The 22,136-nt window shown below is 45.3% G+C and overlaps 1 protein-coding gene and 1 non-coding gene across 3 annotated transcripts in view; one reads left to right on the top strand and one right to left on the bottom strand.

The window, feature by feature from the left end:
• The window catches only part of MAML3 (mastermind like transcriptional coactivator 3), a 411,281-nt gene that overhangs the window by 99,146 nt on the left and 289,999 nt on the right, over window positions 1-22,136 (bottom strand). The window lies entirely within an intron of this gene.
• On the top strand, window positions 6,088-6,225 carry LOC114815700. Its single transcript, XR_003763502.1, has one exon. It is a non-coding gene; the product is annotated as a small nucleolar RNA SNORA7 (small nucleolar RNA).

Here is a 22,136-nt window from a genome sequence, read left to right as displayed (position 1 = left end):
TGTCTGCCGTGTGATCTTGGGCAAGTCACTGTTCCTCAGTTCCCTTACCTGTACAACGGGGATTAAGACCGTGAACCCCAGGTGGGACACAGACTGTGCCCAACCTGATTACCTTGTATCTACCCCAGTGCTTAGTTCCTGACACACAGTAAATTTTTAACAAATACCACTACAAAAATTTTTTTTTTTAAATACGGGGGTTAATGTCCAGGCTGCGTTTCAGTCTTTAGATTAAAATATGTGTGTGGTGGGGGGCAGGGGAGTGCTCCCAACTGCCCAACTATTCCTTTGCTTTTCATTCCAGCCATACGCTCCAAAACCAAACAAGCCACAAATAGGATCATCATAAAAGGGACAGATTCAAAGCTGCCCGGTCCAGGATGCCAGCCCTTCTCCCCTCTGTTTCCAACAGAGGAGCACAGAGAATCAGACCAGATGCTGCCCCAGTATCATTTCTGAAGCACTCTAATGAATCTGGCCCCAGGCTGTAGCTTTAAAAGGGTGCAGTGGCGTGTCAATGTAAACAACTAAACCTGGTGTCATGTCAAGTGGTAACAAGGCCACTGCCGCTTTTTACAAGCACTGTGCACTTAGCAGATAAAAATGAGCATCCTATCGCTGGTTGCCACAAGTCACACTTATCAACGGTGAAAAGAAACAATGCCCTGCTTGAGAGGTGTTGCTTGGTGCCCCCTGATAGGAAGTCAAATTTTTTACTGCTCATCCATTAGCATGATGAACAGGCTAATAACAGCTGCATATGTTTTTTTAAAAAAATCTTTTCTGTGTGTAAGCGTGTCCACTGGCAAAATGTCCCGAGCTTTCCGGCTTTCTTTTCAATAAAGAGGACTAATGACCCTATACATTGCCACCCAGGCTTGCAGATAACTGATGTCAGGGAGGGGTTGGACAAACAAGTCTATTTGCCCGGGACCAGATCCAGGAGCGGCCCATCTATTCTTCCCGGGAGCAAAGCGGTGCTGGATGCACAGGAGATCAATAAAGAGCACAGGGTTCACGGCAGGCGGACAAGGCATCCCGGGGAGGGCAGGGGCCACCAAAGAAACACAGAAGCAATTCACCATGGCCATTGGGCAGCTCCGCTGCGTGCTCTGCCTTAACACATGGCCGGAATTCTTGTTTAAAGAAAGGGGAGTGGTTGTGAGGGGGATGGGGTGGAGAAGACCCACAGGGATGGAAAAAAAGAGGAGGAAATGTCCAGGCTTTAACAATACTATGTGTCGATAAACTCTTCCACAGAGCCAAAAAGGCACACAATCAACATGCATTTGTTGATCTTCACAGCCTCCCTCTAGGCCAGCTGCTGTGAATAAACAATTTTATAAAAAAGGCTTTTGGGGGCAGAGCAGTTAAAAGACGTGCCCCAAATCTCACTGCTGGGCAGCGACTCTGAGGTCCATTTTCTCAAGCTTGCTATGTGTCTTTGGGTTCACTTGGGCATCTACTGGGCTACTGACCTTTAGGGAGCAGCAAAGCAAACCTGTTATTTATCTTGTCACAAGATGATTCTACTCTATATGAAAATCCAATTCTTTCTCCCTGCAAACACGTACACAGGGGTTTAACAGGTACAAAAGAGAACTGCATCCTCACATGGCAAATGCAAGAATCCTTCTTAGTTCCTTCTCCTCACATTCTCCAAAACAAAGGACCAGGCATTTTTGAGATCCTTTTGGATTCTAGCCTTTGTGAACCTCTGGACTGTAAGCTTGTTGTGGACGGGGAATGTGTCGCATATTGTTACATTATACTCTCCCAAGCACTTAGTACAGTGCTCTGCACCCAGTAAGCGCTCAATAAATACAACTGAATGACCTTTGCTCTTACTTGGAGCCCCCCGATGAACACCTAAAAGCCGAGTGCACACCCATCAGGTAAAGGAGTTCAGAAAGGATCCTCTTTTTTCTCATCCAACTCTCAAGCCACCATGTAAAACCTGGCTCAGAGAAGAATCAGTCAGAGGCCCTTATGTGGTTCACCCTGAGATGATAAAATTTACTCCTCTTTGGAGGGATTAGAGGTGCCGACATTTACTGAAAAAAGGACTCGGTTTTAGGCTTACCCACAAGTAGCAGTAGTGGCATTTATTGAGCACCTCCTGAAGGCAATGCACTATACTAAGTGCTTGGGAAAGAAAAACAGAAAGAGAGGGCATATCCCTTGCCCACTATCAATCAGCAAACCGCATTTATTGAACACTTACTCTGTACAAAGCACTGTACTAAGCACTAAAGAAGTAACATGGCTTAATGGAAAGATCACAGTCTTGGGAGCCAGAGGTCGAGGGTTCTAATCCTGCTTCTGCCACTTGTCAGCTGTGTGACTTTGGACAAGTCACTTCACTTCTCTGTGCCTCAGTTACCTCATCTGTAAAATGGGGATTAAGACTGTGAGCCCCACGTGGGATAACCTGATTACCTTATATCTACCCCAGCGCTTAGAACAGTGCTTGGTACATAGTAAATACCACCATCATCATCATCAACACTTGGCACAGTTGACTGTCCACAATGGGCTTACAATCTAGGAAATACTGAATCAGCATTTTCCTCTGTTTTCATTTCTGTGGCTTAATTTGCCCATGCCATTATAATCCATAATGGAAGTAATAGCAATGATGATATTTGTTAAGTGCTCACTTGGTGCAGAGCTCTGTACTAAATGCTAGGAAAGAGAATACAGGTGGGAATTAGACACAAGGGCCTTACACATGGAGACCACCCCTGAAGTGAAGACTTCTTTTCCTGCTCTGACTTCAGATGAGTGGACAGAGTGCAGAGAAGCTATCAGGATGACAGCATGTACTGCACACGTGTCCTTCGTGTTTGAAGATGACTTCACTGACTCACCCGCTATGAATCACTATCTAAGTGTGTGGGTGTGGTTGACCAATGATCACTCTGAATCTGCATTTGGGTAAAACCTGCCCGGTATCTTTTGTTGGTTTTGATTCCACCTCCTTGACCTGAGGTCTGTCTGGTCAACATCTTCACTTGATTCCCATCCTATTCCTGTCAGCAACGTAGTTCCATGAACCCACCTCAGTGAGGGGCCAGCTTCCTCAGTGCCTCACTAACAAGTAAAGGCCACCCTTGAGTATCAATCAATCAATCGATCAATCATATTTATTGAGTCCTTACTGTGTGGTGAGCTATGTACTGACTGCTTGGGAGAGACAGTATAAAAGATTTGGTAGACTTTTTCCTGCAAGGAGTTTATAGTCTAGAGGGAGACAGAGACATTAAAATATATTAGGTATATGCACTTAAGTGCCGTGGGGCAGAGTGTGGGGCGAATAAAGGGTACAAATCCAAGTGCAAGGGTGCCACAGAAGGAAGAGGGAGGAGGGGAAATGAAAGCTCAATCAGGGAAGGCCACTTGGAGAAAATGTGATTTTAAAAAGGCTTTGAAGGTGGAAGGAGTGGGGGTCTGTCGGATGTTAAGGGGCAGGGAGTTCCAGGCCGGCAGGAAAAAGTGGGCAAAGGGTGAGCAGCGAGATAGTTGAGAAAGAAGTACTGTGAGTAGGTTGGCATTAGAGTAGTGAAGTGAGTGTGCTGGGGATGTAGGAAATCATCAAGGAAGATAGGGAGGGGCAAGGTGATTGAGTGCTTTAAAGTCAGTGGTAAGAAGTTTCTGTTCGATGCGGAGGTGGATGGGCAACCACTGGAGGATCTTTAGCAGTGAGGAAACGTGGACTGAATATTTTTTTTTTTTTTAGAAAATGATCCAGGCAGCAGCATGAAGTGTGGACAGGAGAGGGGAAAGCAGGCCACTGATGCGGTAGTCAAAGTAGGATAGGATAAGCGCTCGGATCAACAAGGTAGCAGTTTGGATGGAGCGGAAAGGACAGATTTTAGCAACGCTGTAAAGGTAGAATCGACAGGATTTAGGGGCAGATTGAATATGTGGGTTGAATGAGAGATGAGTCAAGAATAATGGCAATGCTATGAGCTTGTGCGACAGGCAGGATGGTGGTATAGCCTACAGTGTTGGGAAAGTAATGGAGAGGCCAGGGTTTGGGTGGGAAGATGAGGAATTTTGTTTTGGACACGTTAAATTTGGGGTGTGAGTGGGACATCCAAGTAGAGGTGTTCTGAAGGCAAGACAAACGACGAGACTGCAGAGAAGGAGAAAGATCAGGGCTGGAGATGAAGATTTGGTAATCATCCGCCTAGTGATGGTAGTTAGCATCCAGAGTAATAGGGGATGGGACTAAAACAGGGAACTGAAATTCACAGCTTGTTTGTTCACTGATTCATTCACTGACTCATTGATTCATTCATTCAATAAATAACATTTATTGAATTCCTACTGTGAGCAGAACACTGAACTAAGCGTACAATAAAAGTTGGAGAAATGGTCACTGTCCTTAAGGAGATTACAAGAATTCAAAAATCTCACAAGAGTCATCTGTTTCCATCCCTTCTGCCACCCAGCTTTTAAAACAGAAGTTCCAAAGACACTAGCAAAGGAAGCATGCCATCTGGTCATCAGCAGGTGGGAAGGAGTATAATACTAGCAAAGCAGTGATAGTAATAGAGTACACTTAGTGGAGTCCAGCACACTGTGCTAAATCCTTGGGGAGTACATTCTAAACAAGTGGCACACTCCCTGCCCAAGAGGAGCTTACATGTTAATGTGAGACATAAAAAGAGGTACAACTAACATAGTCAAGATAAATAACCGAATAAACACATATAATCCCTCTAGACGGTAAGCTACTTGTGGGCAGGGATTGGGTCTACCAACTCTATTGTATTGCACTCTCTCCCAACCACTTAAGACAGTGCTCTGCATCCAGTAAGTGCTCAATAAATGCAACTGATGTATATATATTTATTTATCTACATACATATATATACGTATACATATATATGCACATACATGAGTGTTGATGATGGGATTAAAGAAATTCACAAGGGATAGAGTTGGCTGAGTGAACTCTGATTACTGGGATGCCTTAATTACTGTATCAGTCTCCTTGCTGATCTCCCAGCCACCTGTCTCTCCCCACTCCAGTCCATACTTCACTCAGCTGCCCAGATCATTTTTCTATAAAAACATTCAGTTCATGTTTTCTCTCTTTTCAGGAACCTCCAGTGGTTGCCCACCTACCTCTGTATCAAATAAAACACCTTACCATCAGCTTTAAAGCACTCAATCACCCTGCCCCCTCCTGCCTCATTGTGCTACTCTCCTTTTACAACCCAACCTGCACACTTCACTCCTCTAATTCCAACCTACTTGCTGTACCTCGATCTCGTCTTCCTCACCACCGACTTTTTGCCCATGACCTACTTCTGGCCTGGAACACCCTCCCTCTTTATACCTGACAAATACTCTCCCTCTCTTCAAAGCCTTATTGCAGGCACATATCCCGTGTCCTGGAGATGTCCCAGAGGAAGGAGGAGACTGGGGCTTCTCAGATAGAAGTCAAAACTAGAGAGACAGCTTTGGAGTCATCTGCAGGGAGGGGAAAACTGAAACACTGTAACACCAATGTCTGGTGGGGTGAGAAAAGAGAGAAGATAGAAAGGAGGACATCAGAGTTTACAGGGTGGGGTAAACTAGAACTTTTTTCTAATCTTAATTCTATGTCCCAGAAGATGTCATTTTGAGATCAGTGCACCTCCAAAGCTGTTTGCCACTGTGCTGAACCAGAGTAGTAAATACTGAAGCTAAAATGCCAACCTTGAGACTTGAAATTTGTAAGAATTAATACCTGGTCAAAGGGGCAGCAGTTCTCTTACTCATGGTGGATGAAGTCCATGCTGGGCTCTCAGAGAATCAATCAGTGGTATTTACTGAGTGCTGACTATGTGCAGAGCACTATTCTAAGCACTTGGGAGAGTACAATACAACAGAATTAGCAAATACATTCCCCGCCCATAATAAGCTTATAGTCGAGAGGGGAAGACAGAGAGTTTCTTAAAATCTGAAAACTCACAAAAGGAATATTCTATTCTCCTGAGCACTCAGGACACAGTAAGCGCTCAATAAATGTGACTGACTTAATGACTCCTCTACCGCCACTGTGAGCAATTTAAAAGGCCCCAGTGTTTCTGACTCCTCTCAGGGTCGCACCTGGAGAGTTCCCAGTACTCTACCAGTCTCGACTTTGGGAGGATGAGTCAAGCAGAGGCATACCCACTCCATTCCTAGCTTGGGCAGTGGCTAGCAAATGGAAGGCAATCTGCTTCAAGTCAAAATTCCCCTGTGCCGGGCAGCAGTGGCATGGGAGAAAGTCAAGGGTAGAGACTCAAGTCTACTGCCTGGAAGAAGGCAATGGTAAACCATTTCCGTATTTTTACCGAGAAAACTCTAGGGCTATGTTACCAGAATGATCTGGGAGAGATGTGTCCATGGCATCACTGACAAGTGTTTCTGAACCATCAAAGACAATACCATGTGGCCTGGATCCGGCGTATTTTTTTGGAGAGAATTTTCCAGTAGAACCCAACAATAAAGCTCTAACCTAATGTTCGAGGGAACTGCCCTGTGCATGAAGGGCCTATGGTTTTGGAGCTGCACACCTCTAGTCCTGCCTCTGAACTCTCCTCAGAAAATCAGCAAGTCCTTCAGACCTCCGAGAGGAATTTCTGGCTCTTGTCAGTCCTTTTCTTTTACCCCCTTGCCGTCTGGCAGGACTTAGGAGAGGACTGACAATGGGGAAGGGAAGTCAGGAGATCCAGAGGTGCCAGAACCCCCGAATGTTAACTGCCAGGGCTGGAGCTGACTCCTGGGCCAATCGGGGGCAACAGCAACAAGACAATCTCTCATGAAAAAACACCCAGGTTATATGACTGCAACATGCTTTTGGGGTCTTCCAAACCGAACTTCCACAAAAATATACTTGAATCCAACTTCTGTAGCATGAACTGGGCTAACTGGAAGGGCAGCTTTAACACCAGTAAATGTATGCAAATTCCATGCACTTTTTTCAAGCTTCCAAGATCTGCTCCCTGAAGAAATGGCCAGTGCGTCCACTGCCCAAGTAGCTGTCAGGCAGATTTTTTTAGCTAATGAGGGAACTCTCAGACTTTTCCAGGACTTCCTTTGCCAACTTTTATACCTGATTTCATTTAACATTAACTTAGAGCCCCCAGCCTGACAGGGACAGGGCCCATTGCACTCCCAGGCAGCTGTATTTTCATCAAAGATGGCCAACAACACATAGAGAAGCAGTGTGGCCTGGGAGCCAGAGGACCTGGGTTCTAATCCTGGATCAGCTACATGTCTGCTGTGCCCTTGGGCAAGTAACAACTTCTCTGTGCCTCAGTTACCTCATCTGTAAAATGGGGATTAAGACTGTGAAGCCCATGCAGGACAGAGGCTTTGTCCAACCTGATTAATTTGCATTTGCTATACTGTACTCTCCCAAGTGCTTATTACAGTGCTTTGCACCCAGTAGATGCTCACTAAATAAGATTGAATGAAATATGATTGAATGAATCTACCCCAGCACTTGGACCAGAGCTTGGCATGTTGTAAACACCTAATACCATAATTGTTAATTAGTATTGTTATGATGGCACATCCTCAAAAGGTCATATGTGAATAGCTTCAGTGGTTTGGGAGTGGGAGAAAGAGGAAGGGTCCAGGACTGCCATGGACCCAATGAAACTCAAGTCCAGGGACCATGGTGGAAACGACGAGTATGAGGGAGGCAGGAAGGAGAACGAAACAAGTGTTCTGGGGGGGGGAGGGGGAAGCAGCGAAAAATGCTCATGGGAAGGAGACTAAGATCAGTGGAGGGGAAGTGGAGACGCTGGATATAACTTCCCTGGGTAGGGATTTGTGTAATCTGCCTTTTTAAATGTCTCTAAATCCTTTCTGAACGGATAGACCGCTAGGATCTATTGTGCCAGTTTCCCTATTCCTTGCGTTTTTCCGGAGTCCAAGAGAAAGAGAAATAAAAATAAAGAAAATCGCATAATTCTTTAGTTGCTAACTCCCATCCTCTGCTCCAGTGATCCATTCATTCATTGTATTTATTAAGCACTTACTGTGTGCAGACCACTGTACTAAGCACTTGGAAGAGTACAATACAATAATAAACAGACACATTCCCTGCCCATAATGAGCTTACAGTCTGGGGGTGAGGGGTGGAGCGGCAGAGATAGACATCAATACAAATAAATAAAATTACAGATATGTACATAAGTGCTGTGGGGCTGGGAGGGGGAAGAGCAAAGGGAGCAAGTCAGGACGATGCAGAAGGGAGTGGGAAATGAGGAAAAGGGAGACTTGGGCTGGGAAGGCCTCTTGGAGGAGATGTGCCTTCAATAAGGCTTTGAAGGGGAGGAGAGTAATTGTCTCTCAGATTTGAGGAGGGAGGGCATTCCAGGTCACAGGCAGGATGTGGGCTAGGTGTCGGGGGTGAGATTGAGGCATAGTGAGAAGGTTAGCACTAGAGGAATGAGGAGTGCAGGATGGGTTGTAGAAGAAGAGAAGCAAGATGAGGTAGGAGGGGGCAAGGTGGTGGAGTGCTATAAAGCCAATGGTGAGGAGTTTTTCTTTGATGTGGAGGTGGGTGGGCAACCTCATAAGGGTCTGAGTATGATAGTAGCAACTGTTCCTGCTTGATCTGTGGTTTGAATAAAGTTTGTAGGGGCCAATCCTGCCCTCATCTGATTCATCTGTGGCCTCTTCAGTCATTGCTCTTCCAATGTTTGAAGCCCAGATTCCTAACATGGGAGAGGCTTTTCCGGTGTCGAGCTGCAAACACAGGATTTGTTCTCTACAACTGGCTGAGTCAATTCTCTCTGACCCTCTGGGGGAAGGAGGTTATTCAGCCCTTAAGTGGTTAAAAACTTCCCTCTCTCTGCAGTCTTCCTCCATTCCAGCTCACGTTCCAGAGGGCTGAGCCCAACCTGGGATCTCTCTTGACTCTGGCCCCACAGCTCCTCCAAACACACTCCAGGAGGAAAAACTGGTTGGCCCACAGGACTCTGGGGAGGTGCCATTTTTCTCCTCACCCGCGTGGCTCTGACATTTTTAAATTCTAATGACTTTATATCCCAAATGTGCTCAGAGAACATTTCAAGTCAGCCAATTAATATATCAATTGTTTTCCATGCCAGCATTTATCAAATTCCCAATGAATATGCAAGGTGGAGCTAGAAGGCATCACTCACTTTCCCTTTAATTTTTTTAAATAGTACTTGTTAAGTGCTTGCTATGCGCCTGGCACTGTATTAAGCATTGGGGCAGATACAAGCTAATCATGTTGGACACAGTCCATATCCCATGTGGGGCTCACAGTCTTAATCCTCATTTTACAAATGAGGTAACTGAAGCACAGAGAAGTGAGTGTAAGAAGAAAGTAAGAAATGAGTAAATAAACCCAAGGTCACACATCAGACAAATAGAAGAACCGCGATTAGAACCCATGGCCTTCTTATTCCTAGGCTCGTGCTCTCTCCAATACGTCACGCTGTAGAAGCGCAACAGACAGAAGTAGATGAACTTCCACTCTGCAAACCCTGACCGCCCACCTCCAGCATTCAAGCGTTCATGCTGGGATTTCCCAGTAATGACCTCTGAGCCAGTCTGGCCCAGGCCTGACTTGATTTCTGGGGAATGAAGGGGTAGCGGGGCCCCTGATGTGCGCAGGTGGGTTTTCCCAGTCGTCACTGTGGCTGTGGAACTGGTCACTTCGGTAGATACACCGTCATCACAGAGCCACAGCTGCTGCATTCGACGGTGGTCATAATCCTCTTCAGGACTAAACAGGGGTTTCCCAGGAGTAGTTCCGGCCCACACAGGCAGCACGACTCTTAGGAATGGCTGAAATGGGCAACTGCTCAGGGCACTGAAGGAAAGCGAGGAGGGGGAGAACAAATGACATTGTAATAATAATAATAATGATGATGATAATAATTGTGGTTTTTGTTAAATGTTTACTGTGTTCCAGGCACTGTACTAAGCGCTGGGACAGACACAAGGTAATCGGGTTGGACACAGTTCCTGTCCCACACTGGGCTCAGAGAAGTTAAGTGGCTTGTCCAAGGTCACACGGGGACAAGTGGTGGAGCCAGGATTAGAACCCAGGTCCTTCTGAATCCCAGGTCTACGCTCTATCCATCAGGCCACGCTGCATCCTCCTTCACCTCCTTGGAAATGACCTGCACACAGAACATACCCACAGGCCCTCAGTGTTGGGTTGGGCTTCTGGTGAGCCCAGGTGCCCAGAACACTTGGGGCAGACAAGTCCCCTCCTCGCTCCAATGCCTGACTTGCTCTTTGGTGAATCAGATGGAAGGGTGGGGCGGTGTGTGCTAATAGCTGCTTTTTGTCTAGCTGTCACTGTTAGTGATTCAGTCTCCCCACCAAGGTCTGCACGACCACCCTGCCTTTGCATACAAAACGCCCCCCCTGCCCCGTGCTGAGAGGGTTGATTCCCATCAGTCATTCCCCAGCTGTGCCCCACGGCAGGAGATCATCCTTTGTAGATCCATACAGTGTTTCTGTCCACTCTTGTGGTGGTCTTCCCTCTTCGGTTTTCCACAGAATAGCTGCTGAGACCTCTGATTCTCAATCATTTTCTACAGATATCCTTATCGGCACAATAATGTTGGTACCAGCCCCCACCTGACAAGCTTACACAGCAATCAATGATTCTGAGGTGAGTTTCTGCTGCCTGGGAGGCAGTGTGACCAAGTGGAAAGAGCACGGGCCTGGGAATCTCTGCTCTGCCATTTGTCTGCTCTACGACCTTGGACATGTCACTTAATTTTTCTGTGCCTCAGTTATCTGTAAAATGGGGTTTAAGACTTTGAGCCCCATATGGCACATGGACTGTGTCCAACCTGACATCTTTTATCTACCTTAGCACTTAGTATAGTGCCTGGCATATAAAAAAAATCATAAAAAGTTGACTCTGCCATTTGTCTGCAGTGTGACCATGGACACACTTAACTTCCCTGTGTCTCACTTTCCTGTTCTGAAAAATGAGGATTAAATACCCATTCTCCCTCCCATTTAGACTGGGAGCCCCATGTGGGCCAGGGACTGTTTAACTTTATTATTTTGTATCTGCTCCAGCTCTTAGTACAGTGCTTGGCACATAATAAGAACCTAACAAGTACCACATTATTATTGTTACTATTATTGTTATTATTATTGGAGCTTAATGCATCACTATGTTCAACTGAGGTAAAAGGTAACAGTATCAAGTTTTCTCATAGTGTGCAGGAAATCTGTCTATTATGTTGTTACATTGTACTCTCCCAAGCTCTTAGAATAGTGTTCTGCAAACAGTAAGAGCTCAATAAATAGAACTGACTGACTGAAATGGTACTGGGGTCAGTAAGTGGAAAATAGATTCCATGACAAATTTTCCCTGGTTCCAGTGCAGTTGTTGGGGCATTGGACATGAAAGGCATTTTAAGCCAGGAAAGGAACTGGTAAGCCATCAGAAGAACTAAAGGAAGGAGTGAAATAATATCATACTAGAAAGTGAGAGAATCTTATGATATTGAGGAAATGTTTAAAAAAAAGAAGTCAGTTCTGAACTTGGAAAACTTAGGAAACTTTCCCTCATGGCATTTTATTTATATATCACCCAGCATATCTGGGGATACCTGTCTGGAGACCAAGGCTAAGCAGGTACCTACTGTGCACTAAATTTTGTATCTTTAACTCCTTGTTCTCTTGGATTTGAAACAGATATTTATCTTAAAGCAAAGTTCCCATATAACATGATTTCTGAAATTTCCACTGGTGGTAAACCTCATAAAAACCTCTACGGGTGGTGTTGCTAACTAGTTTAATTGGCACTAATATTTCCTTCTGCCCCATACATGCTGAGCAAATACATAAGTAAAGACATTTTCAAAATGCTTCTTCACTCAAGAGATTGATTTAGTAAAGCAATAAAATTAGAGTTGACGCAGTAAAATCTTTTGGAGGAGGAAGGTCCAACTGACAATCAGACTGTCCAGGATTGAAACAGACAAAAGGCCACCCTAACTCCCCTTATCATTGTATTCTGGCTCCTACTTAAGGGGCCTCAGGGTGGCACAGATCCCTTTGACTGCTGTCAGGTTCTCCCCAACTTCCCCCTTCCGTTCCACCCTCAAACAAGGGGGCCTAAAATATATTACTTTTTCCCTGAAGGAACCTGCAAACCAGTCTTGCCCAGTTTCCGTGCGATGGTGGGAGCCCCAAAGGTGTGTGTGGGGTGGGTGGGAGAAGCGATATTAGCTCTCAAGGGATTTGCACTCTATGAACTGCTGCTTTTTTCCTAAATCAAGCTTCCATCAGAAATGTTCGGCCGGAACAAGGTTTGTTGATCTAGATGGAGAATAAAGATGAAGGCGTCAAGGGAAGGAATTATTTTATGCTGGCTAGACGGCTGAAATTAGGTTTTGTTTCTAGGGGGCTGACTATTACTAGATGTTAAGAGGAATATCCATCAGTTAATATGGCTGTTGCAAGTGGGAGGAGATTAAGTCTCCAAGGTGGCAGATTAGCAAACCTTCTAATCATAATCTTTGAGATTTATTCCATTTAATAATATGGAAACTGATCTTTTACTATTTTCTCAGAAATGCCCAATGGGTTGGGTCATTAATATATCTTGGGATTTCGAAAATAAAGATGATTAAGATGGACGCTTTTGAGAAAATAGGTAAGGCGTGTTTTCAGCATTAAGCTATTGACCTAAGTTGTGGCACCTATTTTAATAGTGTAAGGCTTCAGGGAAGGCCATAAAAGACTTGGATGGATCTCCTAATTTTGACACCAATGGTAGCATTCAACAGGATTTTCACTTCCACATTTAATAGGATTTCCTTTCCTCGATATGAATTCTTACTGAAACTATGAAAGTTGGAAGAAGGAGTGGGGAGGGAAAGCTTGAGACTTGAAAATAAGCACCCCAATTTGACTCACCCCATTTCCCAAGGAGCAGAAAAAAGGAAATCTCTATTTTTCACTCTTGGCCCCACAATAAACCATTACTGATTCCAGGCCAGTGGCTATCCTCAAGGCTGTTGTGGAATATGTTAGGAGCAACCCATTGAAAATGGTCCCTATCAAGCTCCACAGAAAGAAATGGGACTTATTTAAGCAGATCATCACACATAAGAGATCCTATATTTATCTCCCTGGTACTTTTGGCTGTGTAGCCCAGGCAAACTTAGCTGAAGGCAGAACACCTTCTTTAGATCTGAGTACAAAACCTTTTAATGTGATTTATGGCTTAGGTATCTGTTTGGGAAATGACGCTGCATCCACAAATAGGAAGTTCAGGGTCTTGTGAACCAACCAGTCAAAAGAGCTGGGAGAGACTTCTTTGATCCCCTTCAGTGGCCTCTTCTAGTTTTTGGTCCTCACCAAACCAAAGACGGCAGAAAAACGCATGGTGAATGTGATTACCGTCCTCGAGGAATACGTTGCTGCTTCATTGCGGCCAAAGGTCGAGCAACTATTGAAAATGGCTCTGGCAAAGGAACACAGTTTCTGGGCTGCTAAATTGAGGCTACAATTCACAAACAGCTGAGCCTTTTTTAAATGGAGACCTCTTTCCATTTAAGGGATAGGTAGCAAGAATAGCACTTAGTGGCTCATTCTGGGAGTTCGCTTCAACTAAGGGAAAGTTTCTGACAGCCCCAACCATATCTTTTTAATCTGTTTTTCTCTAAGTATGCGTGCTTAGTAAATTCCATATTGTACCCAATCCTGGGTTGTTCAATCCCTTCTCTTTTAAAACACTTTTACATTCTGACCAGGAGCTTCAGATGCCTGAAGAGCACTCCCCTCCCCCCTACCCAGTTTCCAAGTTTTTAAAACCATTAGTAGCTGATCAGTGGCAACAAATATGCTGCCACTGTTGCTGATCTTCTTAATGATTGAATTTTAAATATTCATGATGGATAGATGTCTGTGTGTATAGAAACGCCAGCTTCCACTGCTGCGGCTCCCCAGGATACCATCAGAGACGAGACAGGAGCAGCAAACGCCAGTTATTTCCTGGTTAAATATTCTAATCATTCAAAAGATTATTCCATCCTATAAACCTAGTTGATACAGGTAGAGACACAGCGATCTAAAACGATGTTGTGCACAAATTCAGTCATTAGGAAGCCGCATTTTCTTTGGAAATATATGAAATAAAGCAGTTGTCCATAAGCCCCAACCATTTTCCTGACCAACGGCCAGATAAAATTTATTTTTCAAAATATACCTTATTGTAATACACACTAAGACAAAGAGATATAATCAGGAAAGTTATTTTGGGTTCTTTTTGCAATGATTTAGAGAAAATGGAATTGGACATTTGGGGAAAATTTAGGAGATGAGGAGAATGTATGAGGAGAATGTCTATTTTGTTTATGCAAAACCAAATTTTTTTTGTGTTTATTATTTATGTTTGAGGTTACAAACCTATGGGATTGTGGGGGAAGGATGTTTCTAACAGAAACACAAACCCCCATCTTCACAAGGCTCATATGGATCCCAATCTCTGTCTCGTTTGTTCCCCTGCTATTACCAAGCTAAGCAATACCCATGCTGCCTCATTCCGGTAATGTTATTCTGGTCACATATATTTAGATACTATTAATTTTTATTGTTCTTTGAGCAGATAATGCAGGGTGCATTCAGACCTTTCTTGTCTCTAATGATCACAATTTTAATAGGAAAGGTTAGATCTATCCAATTTCGGTTGAAGAGCAGGGGAAAACAGAAAGGAGGAGTCTAAGACAAAGCAAAACTGGAGACTTATAATACAACATATTGGAGAGAGGGGCGGGGGGAGATGGAGAGAGGGATGGTGTGAGAGAGATGGAGAGAAGAGAGGGGGAGAGAGAGAGAGAGAGAGAGAGCATCTATACATACATTGGGAACACTAAAGCTCTTTAGGTTAGGAAGGAATTATGTCAATTCACCAAAACCAACGTCATTTTGGGCAAAAGAAACCCAAACTAGCCACTGAAGCTCCTTAAATGCCAAAAGAAGAATCTTTGAGTGGGAAGCTAAATTGGCCCGCTAAGCGGCTGGTGGTTCTGACTCTGATGAAACAGGTAAAAGATGGTGACTGTGGGCTGACCATATCCAAATCCCAGATCAATATCTGGAAGATGGCATCAGGCCCAGAGGAACGGAAGAATGGGGAGAAGAGGCAGGAGATGGTGGGAAGAGAGGAAGATCCTAAGTCAATTTTCACCAACCCCCTCTGATACTAAGCTGGGTCATAATAAAAATAATAGTGAACAGGGCGAGTCAGAAATCTAAATAGGTTCAGTCCTGGTATTGTGTTCATTTATTCTTCATTTTGATTTTAGTGAAGCAGCATGGCCTAATGGAAAAAGCACAGGCTTGGGAGCCAGAGGACTTGGGTTTTAACCCGAGCTCTGCCACTTGCTTGCCCTGTGATCTTGGATGAGTCACTTCAGTTCTCTGGGCTGCATTTACCCCATCTGTAAAATGGGAATTCAATACCTGTTATCCCTCCTACTCAGACTGTGAGTTTCATGTGGGAGAGGGACTATATTTAAACTGATGTTCTCATTTCCACTCCAGCACTTAGTATAGTGTTTGGCACATAGCACTTAACAAATACCACCATTCTTCATTTTCTTTTTTTAATGATATTTGTTAAGTGCCGACTATGTATCAAGTAATTTTCTAAGCACTGGGGTAGATACAAGTTTATCAGCTTGGATCCAGTTCTGTCCTATGTGGAGCTCACAGCCTAAGTTGGAGGGAGGATGATTTAACCCCCATTTTACAGATGAGGTAACTGATGTACGGAGAAGTTAGGTGACTCTGTCCAAGGTCAAAGAGCAAGGAATTAGCAGAGCTGGGATTAGAACCCATGTTCTCTAACTCCCAGACCCTCGTGCTTTCCACTACACCATGCGTCTTCTTTTTCTTATGAAAGTGTTTAGTCAATGGGGGAACCCTGGTTGGGTCAGATTCCTGGGGTCATCCTTGTATGCGCTGAGCCCCAGCTTCACACTGGGGAGGGGCACACAACTGTGAAATTTGTTAAGCGCTTACTACTTTATTCTAAGCACCGCAGTAGCCGCTGGGGAAGATACAAGATAATCAAGCCCCACTTGGGGCTCACGGTCTAAGCAGGAGGGAGAACAGGTTCTGAATCCCCAGTTTTGCAGATGAGGGAAGTTAGGCCTTGAGAGGTTAAGTGGGTTTGCCCAAGATCACACAGAAGGCAAGTGGCGGAGTCGAGATTAGAACCCAGGTCCTCCGACTACCGGGCTTAAGCTGTTTCCACTACGCCACGCCACTTCTCGTCCCAGGGTAGAGCTCCCCCGCCTCCATAGGAACAAAATTCATGGTGAGCAGTGGCACCCACCTCTTGGGTCTAGAACGAGGACCCATCTGTGTTACTGAGCCTGGACTCAGATCAACCCTGACTCACCAAGGCCCTAGTTGCCGAAGCCTCTTATAACTGCAACCTCTAAAGCTCCCTCTCAAATCTTTTTCTTTCCTTGGAATTTTTATGGAATTTGCTAAGCGCTTATTATATGTTTAGCACTATTCTAAATGCTGGCATTGATGCAAGTTAATCAGGGTAGACACAGTCCCTGGGTCTCACGGTCTAAATTGGGGGGAGAGGATTTAATCCCCATTTTACTGATGAGATAACTGAGAGAAGTGAAATGACTTGTCCAAGGTCACACAGCAGACAAGTGGTGGAGCTGGGGATAGAACCGAGGTTCTATCCTGCAAAGGACTTGCAGGCTGTACTCTTTCCACTGTGTCTGTTTATTGTTATCTTGTACTCTCCCAAGCGCTCAGTACAGTGCTCTGCTTACAGTAAGTGCTCAGTAAATATGATTGACTGACAAGGCCACACAGCTTCTCCCTTGACTCCCTTGTTCTGCTTGCTGCCCACAGCAATATCTTTTTTTATTAATGGTATTTGTTACGCGCTTACTTCATGCCAAGCACTGTACTAAGCGCTGGGGTAGATACAAGTTAATCCATCTTGGTAATGTTTGGGCATAAACATATGTTGAGAGTCCAGAATAGGGGATCCAAGGGAGAAGGGAGTGAAAAACCAGGTGAGACGAACAATGCCAGTATTTTACTAATAGCGGGAAAAGTCCTTCCAACAACAAAAAGCAACGGTGGTCTTTGGAAAGTCGAGGAGCCATGAGGCTTTCTAGCATAGCTGCTCTGGGCGGCTTTCGGTAGCAATCACCTCTCAGGACCTCTCCCCTAGCTCAGGATTTCAAAAAACCTAAAACCTTGCTGCTACCCCCACTGTGATTTCTCCACTTAGGGAATTGAATTATGGAGGTCCAGAAAGCCTCCCATACTAATTCCAAGCTAGCTTAATGCACATGCTCTGATTTCATAGCCCCATGATATGATCTAGTGGCCCTTCTGGATTATCACTGGCTCTCTATGCCCATTTCTACAGCAGGGTCAGTATCGTGTAACATGCCACCAGGATTCCTTTTCTTTCCTTCCTATGAATTATTTTTTAAATTTGCAATCTTCACTTAGAGAAGTTTGGATTCCCTTGACTTTTGAAATCCGCTTTGCATTGTTATGTTCAAAACTGAAGGTAGAGATGCGAGAGAAAGACACCCAGGCACGCAAACGCACACACACACAATATGTTAACATATAGACTGTCTCCAGGTTGCCTAGGTCCCTATTACTAACCAAAACTGCAACATTTACTTTACTTTTCCCAGTACTCAAATAGAGGGGACAAGTTCAACAGTGCAGGGGTTCAGGACTACCATAAAGTGGGACCTGATCAATCAATCAATCAATAAATGGTATTTATTGAGAACTTATTACGTGCAGGATGCTTCACGCGACCCTGGAGTCCAGGCCGACGAGAGCCGGATGAGGACGGCGGAGCTCCAGACCTCCTGATGGTGGCTACCAATGGAGTGGGCTCACTGCCCACCCAGGAGGAGAGCAGGAGCATGCCATCGCGTGGCTGAAAATCCACATCTGCCCGGAGAAACAGCATGGCGCAGTGGATACAGCACGGGCCTGGGAGTCTGAAGATCATGGGTTCTAATCCCAGCTCTGTCACTTGTCTGCTGGGTGACCTAGGGCAAGTCATTTCATTTCTCTGGGTCTCAGTTACCTTTTCTGTAAAATGGGGATTGAGACTGTGAGCCCCATGTGGGACAGCGACTGTGTCCAACCCGATTTGCTTGAATCCACCCCAGCGCTTAGAACAGTACCGGCACGCAGCAAGCGCTTAGGAAATACCACAATTATTATTACTAATATTATTATTGGCTGGGCCTCAGTACCCCTCCTCTGAAAACTGGGGATTAAGACTATTGGACATGGACTGTGTCCAACCTGACTAGCTTCTATCTTCCCCCTGTGCCTGCACATAGAAAGCACTTAACAAATACCATTAAAAAAAAGAATCACACAGGTACTTTCTGTCACACCTGGTTGTAAACTGGTTGCAAATCTCCCTTTTGCTTCCCATAAACATGGGTTAGTTCCAGACAGGCTCTGTCTCTGTATTGAGCTGCAGAGATCAGAACCACTACCTACCCAGGGGACTGGTCCCCTCCTCAATGGGAGAAAGGAACACAGTGAGCATAGTGGAGCATCCGGCCAATATGGCAGCTGATGATGAGGCTGCAGGGACAGGGATTAGTGTTCAACCTGATTAGCTTGGATCCACCCCAGCGTTTACTACAGAGCCTGGCACATAGTAAGCGCTTAACAAATAACACAAATACCGCTGGCCTACCCAGAGGAAGGGGTGGCACCCCTGAAAAAAAAGGTCTGGGGACCCTGCAGGTCACCTGGGTCTGGCCGGACTCTTCGAAGTGACTAAAGGGGTCTTGCTGTTCCACATCCACCAGCACCACTTGATTCTCTACTGCCATCTTGGCTCTCGGCCACTCTCCTCATCTGTTAGGGTGCTGCACAGGCCCAAGTTCTAGGACTGAACAAACCTGCTGAACCGGACTGGATGTGGGGCCCGATCCTGCCTCGGCCTGGCCTGGGGCATATGAGAGGGAAAGAGGAGTCACGTAAGTGCACTCGGTGCCTCATGCCCGATGGTCTGTGTGCTGTTGGAAGCTGTAATCCCAGCGGGTGTGCAGACTTCTACAACTGCGAGAGGCATCATGAACGCATGATTGCAGGGTGGAGCCTCAGGTTCTGCAGCGCTGAGATCAGACACCATGCTAAGGCTAGGCCAACCATGCAAAGGGATCTGGAGTCAGACGTCCACAACCTGAAGGGAGACAGGCTAGGATGAGTGAAACGTTTTAATAAAAACTCACACAAGGGTCCCAGCTGTGCACTTACATTATCCCTTTGCAGTTACCGCATGTCTGCTGTGTGACTAGGGCAAGTCACTTAATTTCTCTGGGCCTCAGTTACCTCTTCTGTAAAGTGGGAATTAAGGCTCTGAGCCCCATATGGGACAGGGATTGTCTCCATCCTGATTAACTTGTATCTACCCCAATGCTTAGAACAGTTCTCGGCACCTGGTAAGTGCTTAACAAGTACCAGAGTTATTATTTGCCACCTTTAAGTGGGGCAGAGCAAGTGAAAACTTTAGCCCTTCTAAAATATGCTTGGGCCTAAAGGCTTCCCAGATGGGCAAGGTTGGTCTGTGCCCTGGGCATGATCATATGGCACTACAAAGCATTCATGCCACTCTTGTTTCTGAATCCTTTGAAAGGTAGCTGGGTTTTGTTCCTGGGGCCGAAAATGTAGTGGCTGGAGCCCACGGGAACTATGACGATGCGCTGTTCGGTGACACACAGGAGTCATCATTTCCCTGGCATTTTACATGTACAAACTATGTTCTCCAACCGTTTTCATTAGCGATTCTGCACCTCATTCCGGCCGACGAGTCACTCTTATTTTCCCTGCCTTACGGAAGAGGAAATCGAGACGTAAGGATTAAGTAGTTCCCCTCAGGCCACACAGAATTTGGGTCAGACCAAGGAACCGAAGAGTCTCAGGACATTCCTCCGCCAACTGAGACAGGCCTCCTCCTACACATGGGAAAGCTAAGAATAGGTCGCAATATGCTTTCTTTCCAAGCCCCAACCTACATTCTAGTGTCACTATCAAACAACTGATCTTCTTGCAGTACACATCACATAATGAAAGAGAAGGGAATAGCATTCGCTACCACAGAATTGCGGAAAACTGCTGGCACGACCAAATGCCTTCCCATTCTTTCGGTCCTACGCAGGAACAGGGTCAGGGTTAGAGTGGGGCAGAGCTGAGAAGCAGTGTGGCCTAGTGGAAAGGGCATGGGCCTGGGACTCAAAAGACCTGGGTTCTAATCCCAGTCTTAATAATAATAATAATAATAATAATAATGGTATTTGTAAAGCGCTTACTACATGCCAAGCACTGTTCTAAGTGCTAGAGTAGATACAAGGAAATCAGGTTGTTCCAAATGGGGCTCACAGTCTCAATCCCCATTTTACAGATGAGGTAACTAAGGCACAGAGAAGTTAAGTGGCTTGCCCAAACTCATCCAGCAGACAAGTGGCAGAGCCAGGATTAGAACCCACATCCTCTGACTCCCAAGCCTGTGCTCTTTCCACTAAGTCACGCTGCTTCTGTGGGACTTGCCACTTCAGTACCTTGAGCCTCAGTTTCCTCATTTGGAAAATGGGGATTCAATGCCTGTCTTCTCTTCTCCTTAGACTGTGAGCCTTATGTGGGACAGGGACTGTGCCCATCCTGACTCTCTTGTATCTACCCCGTGTGCCAAGTACTTAACAAATACTACTGTTGTTATTATTCTTCCTATTAATGCTAGTAATAATAATGAGTGGCAAAAGTGGGCAGGACTAGGTAGGGAAAGGGCTGGGAAAACAATTGGGGGTGATGAGGAAAGAGATCTGCCACCTGATCTTTCGCCAGCTTCTCCAGAACTCTGGCGGCTGCTCTATTGGTTCAGCCCCAGAGGTGTTCGGGAGAGACAGAAGGTAAAGAATCAGCATGGCCTACTGGATAAAGCACCAATTATGAGAAGCAGCATGACTTGGTGGATAGAGCATGGGCCTGAGAGTCAAAAAGACCTGGGTTCTAATCCCTATTCTGCCACTTGTCTGTCGTGTGACCTTGGACAAGTCACTCAACTACTCTTGCCTCAGTGACCTCATTGGTAAAATAGGGATTAAGTCCGAGAGCCCCACGTGGGACAGGGACTATGTCCAACCGGATTATATTATATCTACCCGAGTACTTAGTACAATGGGTGGAACACAGTAAGTGCTTAACAAATACCATTTTTAAAAAAAGAAGAGGAAGGAACGAAGGCTGCTCAAGATGAAGAGAAGACGGCAGAAGAGAAGAGGGCAGAAGAGCAGGAAGAAAGTGGAAGACACACGTATCCAGGTTTTTGGGGGTTTAATGTCTTTCTCTCCCACCTAGTTTGTAAACTTCTTGTGGGTAAACTCTTCCAAATGCTTAGTAAAGTGCTCTGTATGCAGTTTGCTCTCAATAAACACCATTAATGGATTCATTAACTCAAATTTTAAAAATATTAATCCTGGAGGGGGGTAGAAACTGATGGAACCACTGAAATCTACATTATATATGTACATGTAACCATTGTGAAGTGCTGCTGCTGCTGCTGCCAATGGAGTGAACAATCATAAATAACAGACAGGCTTCCGTCCAGTCACGAAGACATTGGGCGCAATAACATGTGTGGAGGTATTGATTATCGTGCTAGTGTTTTGCGCAATGCCACTCATCCTCTCTCTTCTCTACTAATCACATTCCAGCTAGGGCAGTAGATGCAACAATCAATAATAATAATGATGGTATTTGTTAAGTGCTTACTAGGTGCCAGGGACCATTCTAAGCGCTGGGGCAGAAACAAGATAATCAGGCTATCCCATGTGGGACTCACAGTCTTAATCCCCATTTTACAGATGCGGTAACTGAGGCACAGAGAAGTTAAGCGACTTGCCCAAGGTCACCCAGCAGACAAATGGCAGAATCAGGATTAGAACCCACAACCTCTGACTCCCAAGCCCGTGATCTTTCCACTAAGCCGAGCTACTTCTCACAAGCAGGCAGTCAGCCGTGTAACATCCTGCGAAGTGACTACTATGTACCAAATCCACATCTGGCCAAAGAGTCGGCAGCATGGATTACTATTA

Source organism: Ornithorhynchus anatinus, chromosome 12 (genome assembly GCF_004115215.2).
Source record: "Ornithorhynchus anatinus isolate Pmale09 chromosome 12, mOrnAna1.pri.v4, whole genome shotgun sequence".
Classification (NCBI taxonomy): Eukaryota; Metazoa; Chordata; class Mammalia; order Monotremata; family Ornithorhynchidae; genus Ornithorhynchus; species Ornithorhynchus anatinus.
Note: the sequence above shows the minus strand (reverse complement) of the source record. Positions and strands in the feature narration are given on the sequence as shown.